This window comes from Atheta coriaria, unplaced genomic scaffold (assembly GCF_025399875.1).
Source record: "Atheta coriaria isolate IRGN ID8LTWV9N9 unplaced genomic scaffold, Caltech_Dcor_3.1 hic_scaffold_3_pilon, whole genome shotgun sequence".
Lineage (NCBI taxonomy): Eukaryota > Metazoa > Arthropoda > Insecta > Coleoptera > Staphylinidae > Dalotia > Dalotia coriaria.
Window position 1 is genome coordinate 7,689,224 of NW_027045445.1, and position 11,586 is coordinate 7,700,809.

Here is an 11,586-nt window from a genome sequence, read left to right on the forward strand (position 1 = left end):
TCACGAAGTTAAAGAATGAGATATTTCATTTCATAATAATATTATTTTGATTTAAAGTTTCATGAAAGCTCAGTAAGTTTTAACTAAATTAAATTATTTAACATTTATCATTTCAAAAGTCATTTTTGGCATCAAATTCACTTTTGTTGCTTCCGTACGCGTCTGTAGTCACAGAAGAAGTAACAATGAAGTAGAATGGCTGAAAGTATAGTCTATGGAAGTATAGTGTACAGTCTCCATAGTGTAGTCAATTGGATTTGATGTTGACGTAGCTGTCGGTAATACAGTGTGATAATACAGTGTGATGGTACTATAGTACTTAGGTTTGAGCTTCATTGCTGGAATGCTAGATGGCGTTAAAGTAGTCAAATAGCCAGATGCAGAGGTATTATTGGCTAAACTATTTCTTTATTTTATTTAAAAAATAATTTTTTTTATTAAATAAAAAGTAGCCTATAACCATTCGGGGACCACTAAGAATATGTGTACAAATTTTCATGATGATCTGTTAAATAGTTTTTGCGTCAAAGTGTAACAAACATCAGGACTTTTGCATTTATAATATTATTAGGGATTAACGCATATAAGATTGTTTTATAGCTGAAAATACTACAAAATTTAATATTTTGCGTTGATGTATACTTGGTTGCCTATCTCCTACTTTCCAAAGCCGGTAAATCACACGAAAGTACTTAATACATTCATTTTTTACCAGATTATATACTTCCGTATGACCGTAAGTTTCTTCCGATTCTAAATACCTTCCTGCGATGTCGGCGATGAGCGCCGCAATTAAATACGATAATTAAGCGTTCATCGCGGAAGGAAAGCACACGCAAAACACGCGTAAAAACGAAAACCGGAAATAAAAATGCAATTCAAGATGAGAAAATAAAAATACGGAAAAAGGGAAATCCTTTAAACTGGCCATGACTATATAAGTCCTCTGTTCTTTAAAACTTTATGAGTTTCATAAAGAAAAAGGAAAAACTGATGCAGTAATTGAATATGGCGATGAAATCCAGTCGGGTATGTTGAACATTTTAAAACACGTTGGGAAAGTCGCTCGAAGCCAACAAATCAAGTCAAAGTCAAACGACAATAACAACTTTCTTTTCACCTGTCAATATTCGCGTTCAAAACATTCACATCCACACAAAATACAAAAAATGCAAAAAAAGTTGAATTTCTTGCAAATTATGACGTCATTCTTTATTTTACTGTCAAGGTCACAATTTCTCCAACGGAGAAAATCTAAAATCGAATTAATTACGATGATTAACATGAATATTATTAACGGATGGAAATTTTAGAGAGTGAATGTTATTACTGTTTCGGTAGTCCCAGTCCCCGCGTATAGATTTATGAAAATAAAAATTAAACGCAAAACGTGCGTTGAAAACGTAAACAGGTGAAACACACGGCATGCTGCCGCCTTTAACAAATCCAATTCCAAGTGGCTAAAGTGACTCAATGTTTTCGAATATTTACATTTCTCTTTTCGTCGTCTGTTTTACCGTCGGCGATTGCATAACCGCAGGAATTGCTATCATTTCAACGCGTTTAAGTAGACATACATGTGTATTAATTTCAATTGCTTTTTATATATCTGTCAGCTGTTTGCGAGAAATTACCAGTTTACCAACCGGTCGTTAAAGATATGAAATATATAGTTTATATTTTATTAAAATTAAGCAAATTATGTAAAACGTGAAATTTGTTGTAAAAGTTTTGTTTTCTTATAAATATTATGCAAAAACATTTAGGAACATTAGATTTAATGATATATTTTTAAATTGTGAGCATTTTTAGTATTATTTGAGGTATTTTGTTAGTAATAATGGTTTTATTTGATATTTGGTAATAAAAATTCATAAAAGTGGTCTTTTATCTTATTTTTTGCATTAATTTTTGATCACTTTGAGAAAATAACCAATTTGGTGTCTTTAACATTTTTTATGATATTTTTTTGTTGTCAAAAATCCTAATTTTTCTACTTCTAACTTTAAAACACCTTTTTTGAGGTTTTAAAGTGATATTGTATATACGGACGTCCAGGCTGTGAGTAATATCCATTATCTACGGGTATTATTTACGGGACGGAGCTTGCGCCTGCGCATTTGCCTACGGAGCAGCACAAGACCGTATGAAATGCCATGCGACGTCAGTCAAACACGTCAAAGCAGGCGCTGCTACTGCTCGTGTCGGAGCGGCACGATATGGCCCGACGCGTCACATGACCCAGCGCGCAGTATGGTATTTCTAACCTTACATTTTGTACTAGTGTGCGAGCAAATTTCGATGATTTAAAATAAATAGTTAAAATAAAAAACTCAACGTAAAACTTGAGTGATAGTAGAAAAAATAGCGTATGCATCACGTGGCTAAACATTGTTATACACTCGATTAATCAATCTCGTGAGTAAAGTCCACATTTAGCCACTTGATACTTAATATACTAAAAAATAAGAAAAAAGTGGTTCTTTTACAAATTCAACAAATTTTTAAGCCTCGTTTATCTTTAAACAATATGTCAATTACTCAAATTTCTCTCCGCCTTATTTTTAAAACCAGGAAGTTTTTGTTGCGTCGTGAAATATCAAAACTAATTGGTCTTTATTGCATGCCATTCAATAAAGTCTTTGACGGTTGTTTTCGGCACTGCTCTTAATTACGTTTTCGTATCGTGTAATTTATTGTAATCATTGATTGCACAACACAACACAAGAGATGTTCCACATCGCGACGTTAATTATCGAAAATTGAGCCGAAAAGTCAAAGAGTCAAACATGTAACACGCACAAACCCAACTGAAAATAAAAAATAAGTATGTCAGGAAAAAATAATGTTAATTATAATTTATAACAACAAACTTACAAGTCAGTATAGTTTATAATAAACAGCGGGTCTGCACAGAGGTCAAAAGTTAAATGAGTTTGTAACAAATTACAAAGTATGCTGCCGCTTTAAAAATGATTATGTAAACTGACGTGAACAGATGTAAAGTTATGTAAAGGCGTGTTAACCGCGTTTAATTCGCTCATCTTAAGACGTTTTTTTGTTTGTTGGATGTCTACGATCGAAAGGAAATAATTGCGGTGAATAATCAGTCTGGAAACGGAATTTTATTGCTGGGTTATTCGATCGTACAGTCGTAATTCGTTAATTTTTGGTCATTTGTTCACGCGCTCACGGAAAACGCGCTTCAAAAGATCGTTAAAAGTCGCGTAGTAATAAAAGTCAAATAATAAAAAGTAGAAAGCACAAAAATTAAACTAAATTAAATTGTTGGTTAATATAAAGTTTAGTGGTCATTAGGCAACCAATACGACATCAAATTATTTTTTAAATATTCAAATGTGAATGTTTGGTCACCCCGTGACTAAAACCCGTGACTAAAGTATTTTATACTAAAAATACAAAAAATATTTAATTAATTTCTAAAAAAAAGTTTCAATTTCTCATTTCGGAAAGAGGAAGTTAATGTTACGTGTGGTGTGGTGAGCATTGTCGCAATTATAACAATTACAAGTTATTGCTCTCTGCGCCGAAGAATCGAAGCGAGCCAAGGTTGTTCGAATGCGTGCGCCGCGTGTATCGCAAACTGACAATCACGAAAGTCGCGAGCGTCGCCGGTCGCAACGTAATCCGTAACATAATCATAACTTAATCAGCATGCACGTTAGCGTTCCTGCCCGTTAATAATGAGTAATCATCATGAATCGCACTCGCACATATCTCTATAGTGTACTCGTATAATATAGTGGCAATGAATCTAATCGAATGCAATAATGTTCTAATGTTATTAATTTTCAGTTTGGAATCGTGTAAACTGTGCATTGCAATCATGTCGTTAGCACTGTTAGCGAAGGTTGCAATCAATTTTATTACGCTCATTCAAACAAGAAACAAGTGGATTTTAGTATTTTAATAATAGTTGTGATGAAATGTTGGTTGCCTATATTTTAACCTAAAAATATTTATTTTTAAATATATTTTATAAAAAATTATTGTTTAACTTGATTTTTGTAGGTTTTAGTAAAAATGTGTTGATTCTATAAATAAGATTGATATTTTAAAGAATAAATAAATGCAAATAGTGCATTGTAACGCCATCTAGGGTTTAAATATTTAGTTATAACTATCATTGAATCATGAAAACAATTTTTTGTTGATGTTTTGATGTTTTCAAGATAAAATACAGTTTAAAATCACACATTGTACAATTCTTAGTTATATTTTATTCTGAACTTCTTTATAATACGAATAGAAATGTGATATTATGATGAACGTTCATTAAATCGTAATTACTCTAATTAAAATCTCGCACTCAGTGCGTACAATCCGTTCCACCTATCAAGTCAAACAAACATTAATCCAAAACACTTTTTCATTCCTTGTTTTTGTTTTTGTTTCTGTTTGTGTCTTAATTTCTAGTTTATTATTTCCGTCATTTCATGTAACTAGCGCCATCTATAAACTTCCCAATAAAACAAGTGAATAAGTGAATAAAAAAGAATCTCGCAATAAAAGTGAGTACGTAAAAATTAATTGTGTCGTAAATACACGTAAATCCTCTTACACTCCTAGTAAATAAGCTGATAGACGTTGATGGAGTTTCGTTTGATCGTAAACAAATGACATTCACTTTACTTCTATTGCGATTTTCTTTGTTTTAATCACACACAGCGCGACTGCGCAATCCTCGTTAATTTCGCCTACGATATTGTAAATTATTCCACGTACAATCCATGCACCTAGGCATCTCTTCTTCTTCTCGCACGTTCTTCTCCATTCCGCAGTCATGCACTCAATTAAAGTCCACAAAAGTCTCCTTCAAAGCGCGCTCGCAACTCGAAAGTCGTCGTCGCGCAGTTTTCTCAAGCGAGTTGTATTACAGTTTACAGTTTACACGATTACAGTACACACACACCGTACACCGAGATATAGTTTATATTCTAAAATTGGCAGCGTTTATATTTTATGCTTTGATGTTGACACATTGCAGCTTGTCTCGTGGATTGTGCTTGAGAATTCAAGGCTGAGCGAATGCAAAATGGAAAAATGTTTAAGAAGTAGCACTTTCAAGAGACTTAAGTTGATGCAATGTGCACAGCGCATGTTGCAATTTCATACTTATTCTCAAGCGAGTGGAAATTATTGTACTCGTAAATAACAAGCGTTTTACTCGTGAATTGAGAAACATCATTTTTTCGTTGTAAAATTCATAATTTTTTTATTTTTTCAAAGTTTTTCACATTCTAACCTCAATTTAAAGAAATATAACCTTAAAATTCATTATAACCTTCATTTTCAAAATGTTAGGTTAAGTATTTGGTTGATTCTATATTTTATTGACCACAATATTAAAAATTCTATTTATTTCATGCAAATATTAACATTTATTGATAAATTTACATTCTTGGCATTTATCAGAAAAAATAATTATTGTTACAAGGCTACATCAATTGACTTGCGACTTCTAATCATGTATGTAAATAGAATAAACGCAAATAATTACTTTTACTTCTTACACCTGTCATTACGCAGATTGTAATGTTGGTTGCCTAACTTTAATTTAATACTTAATTTTAAATTGCAATTTTCAACAGCTGATTACTTTTATTACTGCGTTTAAACATGTTTAAGGTTTATTTGGGTCGTAAATCATTCACAATCGAATTTTATTTCGGTTGAATGCGGTGTGTGTTGCAGAATATTATCGAAATTTTCTTGACGAAATCCAATCGAAAGTTTTGTGTCCAGCGCGCGGGCTTTTGGAGCTGCAATTTTATTGTTTCGCCTGCCGAATTGAATCGAAAGTAAAGTTTTGACAGAGTGAAGGCGCATTGCTAAAATTATTCCAATTTGTGCGTTTCTTGCAACATTTACGCATTGAAACACAACTATATATTAAGTCATATACTGATTATAATAATTATTTATTGATTTTAGGTTATAAACGCCATTTTGTTTCATCATATTGCTTATATTAATAATTTTTATCTTCTTCGATTTGTTTGAGCAACCTTCACAACTCAAAGATTATAAAATCTAAAATCACCGAACATTATAACTCCACCTGTAAATATATATATAGCATTTACATAACACGAAACAAAATAATACCCAAAAATATAAGAATCAAGAAAGCATTCAAGAATAACCGAAATAAATCACCGTTAATTTTTTAAAACCACAATTTGAAGGTTAAATCAATGTATTTAAAGTACAACTGAGGTTAGAATTAATTAACTATCAGAATATTGAAACAAATGCTTTAATACAAGTTTTAAAGTAAACATAACCTCAATGTAAACGTTTGCATTCGTCTAAACTCTACGCAACTAATCCAAAAGTCAAAATTATTCCACAATTTACTTAACAAACTTATTACCACCATACGCTTACTGAGTTGCCTATATTAAGAAATACGCATGCCAAATTAACCTCAAATTCAAATACTATGCATTCGGTAATTATTTTTGGAAAAATGAAGAAACATTTGAAACAAAGCATTGAATAGATGCATAATTACGGCATGTCGTGGAATGTGTTTCACCATTCAAACGATTCGAACAGTTCACGTGCGGTGAATGTTGTGTTGCTGGCCGAAGAAAGTCAAACAATCGAAGCATTGTTATTGAAACCAGTTGAATAATGCACAAATTAGAGTAAAACATTGTATGTATCTGTATACACTAAAGAAAAGCTTAAGAAAACATAGCAGAAAAACAGCTAATTATTTTAATGAGGAGATAAACAAAGAAATAATTACAATAAAAAACTAATTGATGTGAAACTTTATTAATCATTTTTTTAAATAAAAAATAAAAAATAAATAAAAACTAAGCAAATAGATTACAAAATAGGAAATAGAATTTAAAAAGAGTCAATATAGGTTTAAGTGAGTATAGTAAACATAAGTCACTTACAAGCCATCATCGAGTTGACTTAAGTCACTTTTCTTGTTTCGCGCGCGCGCACCTCATTTCGCTGCGTGCCTATTGTATTCCGCTGTGCGATTGTATGTGTGATTAATAGAAAACGCACTAATTGAGCACACACATACACATATGGATGTGTAAAACGCCAAACGATAGTTTTGGTATTATTTATGAGCACGGCATGGATTTTCTTCAGTTTAGTTTGCTTTCGAGTGTAAATATTATATGTTTTGTTAACCTACATGCTGTTGATCGGTGCAAACTCGACGAATTTGACGATTTCGATTTCTAATTAGACAATCATCATTAAACATTCATTTAAATAAAATTTAACAAAATCAGTTAAATTTTAATCATATTCTAAACAATTTCAATGACTTAAATATCAAATTAATATTTATTTAAATAATATTTAGTTAATTATAAATTTTTACTCACCTTTATTGTTTTGTTGTGAATTTCCGGGTAAAAATTAAAATTAGAATAATTTATCCAGGATATTGACGCACAAATATTTGAATTGTAAATGATTGTTTCACTGGGTATTAAAACGGTAATTCACTAACAAAATTAAATTAGCAAAATTAATTTATTTTAACTTTTGATTTGACTTAAGTCTTGCTTTGTTTCACAGTTATAATATTCAGCAAGTGTCTCTTCTCTATAATGTAGCTGAATTAATTTGATTGTGGTTTAAGTCACTTTGGTTTTTGGCGTTTTGCGCACGAATATTAATCGCGACGCGGCGTTTGCTGTCTCTGACGGTGAGCCACCGGTGCGGCGCGGTGCGCATTCGAAAGCGGACTACACTAAACTGACTTAAGTCAAGCACCAAGCACTGAACACGTCCGCGGCTGCCATGAAGCAAAACTGGCATGCAGAGAGAGTTCAGAAGAAGGTACCATCACAACAAAGCATAGGGTTATGTTTGGTTAAGTCAAGTTTACGTCAGGTTAATGATACACCGGAAATTGACCAAAATTGGTCACATTTGCACTTTGATGAATATTTATATGGACATATACCACGAGTAGATAAATGACGAAACCAATCAAAGCATAATTTTTGCATCAATCTAGGTTGATAACTGTTTACTGACTTGACCAACTAAAAATTAATTAAATGACATCTAATTACTCCTATAAACCAGATCATCTGTCGTACCATCAATTAATTAATCGTAAATTTCAAAATTTTGATTTTTTTTAATAAAACGACTTTGAACCATTCAAGGTTCACCTAGGAAGTGTAAAATCACCCAAATCCAAATCTAATTATCTCTTGTAAGTTAGTATGATGAAGGTACCTATGATCATGGTATGATGGGTGTGTCGATGTCGCGGTGTGTCCTACAATGCCAGCGAGCGAGCCGCGAGAGAGGTCTGGTGCGCGGTCTGGCTCTCTGACCTCGTTTCTTGCCGATGGTGGATACGTACACATATAGCATTACCAGCTGGTACCACCAGTGGTACCAGTACCAGTAACTGTACGGCGAACAGTAGCCGGCTGGCTGCAAGCAACAAAGTAACCATAAAGCAAGACTCTCTCTTCGATATTCTTTTAATCGTCTAACGCACACGCTCATTTTCGAAATGGGTGAGAGAGTACTCGTAAGTTACTGATCAACATAAATTATGATTTTCTAATCGATGAAAATCATTTTATGAAGGATGAAATTGCGTCAATTTTGATGGAGATGTTGATGATGATGCTGGTTTGTGAAATGTGTGAAATATGCGAATAAATATCAGTAGGTCAGTAGTCGAGTGTCAGTGGTTTCATTGTTTGCTCTTCACAGCTTATTAAAATTTAAAAAAATAAATAAAAATAAATAAAAATTATAAACTTAGGTTTTTTGATTGTAAAACATAATTTTTATATAAAACCTTTGAATTAATTAGGATTTTAAGTATAAACTGGCTAAATAAGAGATTTTGTCGTTGGATCATAGATGGCGTTAGTTGTAATTCTACCATTTTGTATTTAAATTAACCTCAAATATGATCTAATGAATTATTTCAAATAAAATTGATTTAAAACGCAAAAATAAACAAATGCAAATATAAGAATTTTACAATATAATATTAACAAAAATCCAATTTATTTCTATTTCTGTTTGTTTTTACTGAAAAACACACTTAACACAAACAATAAAAATTATGTGTGTTTATAGTTTAATAAACATCCAATGAAAGTTCTCCTCTCATTCATCATTAGCATCATTCGAAATTTAATAACCATCGAATGTTTTATGAGTGATTCTGAAGCCAAAGGAAGACTTTCCCATAGTGTAACGTTTAATAAATAGCTTCAAATACTTTACGTTGCGAAATTTCGCGTTTCTGGAGCGAACGCCTCATGAAGTGAACTATTGACACCCATTATGCTCATTATTGACTCGGCTTAAAGAGCACGAGAGCATGAGAATCGGAATCAGACTCGAATTGAACCAGGTAAGTATTTCTATCTTTTTTTCTTCTTCTTCTTTTTCTTCTTCCTAGTTAAATACAAAACGTTTTTTTTTATTTGCTTCGTTGTCTATTCTGTAGTTTATAAAAGAAGTAAAATGAGGACGATTAGACAACAGCTGACAATACAGTGAACAATGCTCAGCGTTCGTAAAATGTAACGCACTTTTTTCAACCAGCGCGCATCTTCTTTAGCTGGGTTTTTATTTCATGCGCAATTTTGCATACAATGTCTGAATGGCTGTAATTCGGTTTAATGCGGACTTCATCAGGTCGAATACGGTCGGTGAATCGCACATTAGCGATCGTTTTCTTTGTGTGTCTATTGTGTGCTTATTCTTACGCGGTTTTAGATTGAGTATGGCATAAAAACTTCTCCTATCACTTTACACAATTACAATTACACGCAAGTTTTAACCGAGTTCTCACAGCTGCAACTGGTTGTATCAGTGTCAGAAAATCAGACGCGGTGCGAATTTGCTGTTTCACACCTTTTTCACTCAATGATTGTTTATTATATTATTTTATTCATATTTATGTTGTGAGTCAAGAATAGTGTTAATTTGACTACTGACCTACTGCTATTTATTTGCATATTTCACATGTTTCACAGGATAAATCATTATTTCTAAATATTAGTTAATTTTATTAATATTGATGAGTTTTGCAAAGCAAGAATGAAGAATAAAGAAGAATGGTAATGATCTACTCATATTTATTGGTATATTTCACATATTTCAGTTGTGTGTGATGTGGAACACCATTTTATCATTCAAAACAAGTTTTATTTTTATCCTGATGTAAACAAACACATAAAATGCTAAAATCAGACAGCTAGCGCCATCTACTGTCGAAAAATGGTACTGATATTAGTATTGATAAATTGCAATTGATAAAAAGCAAAAAATAGTAAATAAACAACAAAACAAATAACGTGTTGATATTTATACGTAGATTTTAGAATTACACGTTCAATATCACTTATTACAAATGAATTATTGCACATTTTGTGTTTTTTTTTCATGGTTTTTAATGCATTTTATTGTTTTATCGTAGAAAATGATTAAATACTAGCTTTAACCCGCGGCTTCGCTCGTGAATAGTCTGTAGTCACAGAAGAAGTAACAATGAAGTAGAATGGCGGGAAGTTTAAAATGGCTGAAAGTATAGTCTATGGAAGTATAGTGTACAGTCTCCATAGTGTAGTCAATTGGATTTGATGTTGACGTAGCTGTCGGTAATACAGTGTGATAATACAGAGTTATGGTACTATAGTACTTAGGTTTGCGCTTCATTGCTGGAATGCTAGATGGCGTTAAAGTAGTCAAATAGCCAGATGCAGAGATATTATTGGCTAAACTATTTCTTTATTTTATTTCTTTTAAAAAATTTTTTATTAAATAAAAAGTAGCCTATAACCATTCTGGGACCACTAAGAATATATGTACAAATTTTCATGATACTCGGTTACGTAGTTTTTGCGTTAAAGTGTAACAAACATCAGGACTTTCGCATTTATAATATTAGTAGGGATTTTAAAAATACACGGTCAATATCACTCATTACAGATGAATTATTGCATGTTTTGTGATTATTTTATTGTTTTATCGTAGAAAATGATTAAATGCATTGAAATTATTAATTATAGAAGCGACAAAAGCTTGTTTTAATTAAATTTACACAATATAATGATTCTAAACCTAATTTCTGAAGCAGTTACACAATTATAACATTTATTAAATTCCATCAGTTTAAATTTAAACACTGCAGTGGTATTACTCATTCAGATAAAAGGTTTTCCTGCTTGCATTTTGTTTGCTTGCTTGAAAATTGTGATTGTTTCGCTCGCAATAGGAGTGGTTGAAGTGGCTAATAAGAAAAGTAGAATTCCCTACGTGCGCAAAGATGAGAGCGCGCGCTCGCATTGTTCGCGACGATTAACTAGATTAAAAGGCGGCGGCGCTGTCCTGGAAAAACACAAATCTAATTTGCGTAATTAGCTCTCGAACGCAATTTGCGCCATGTAAAACTTTTCTGCGAAAAGCAAAAATATAATTGATTTAAATCCGAACAATGACACTTTTTATTCGTTATATTCGTTTCAGTGCAGCGCAATTTAAATTGTTATTAACCCTGGGCACGCATCATCAACATGAATTGTTTCGCATGGC

General features: G+C 32.2%; 1 protein-coding gene across 1 annotated transcript in view; it reads right to left on the reverse strand.

Annotated features, from left to right (window-relative positions):
• LOC135803962 (uncharacterized) overlaps positions 1–7,746 on the reverse strand; it is a 19,018-nt gene extending 11,272 nt beyond the window's left edge. The window contains exon 1 of the mRNA XM_065317715.1: positions 7,386–7,746. The gene's annotated coding sequence lies outside the window, so the exon portion shown is untranslated. The remainder of the gene's footprint in view (positions 1–7,385) is intronic.
• Between the last annotated feature and the right edge of the window lie 3,840 nt (positions 7,747–11,586).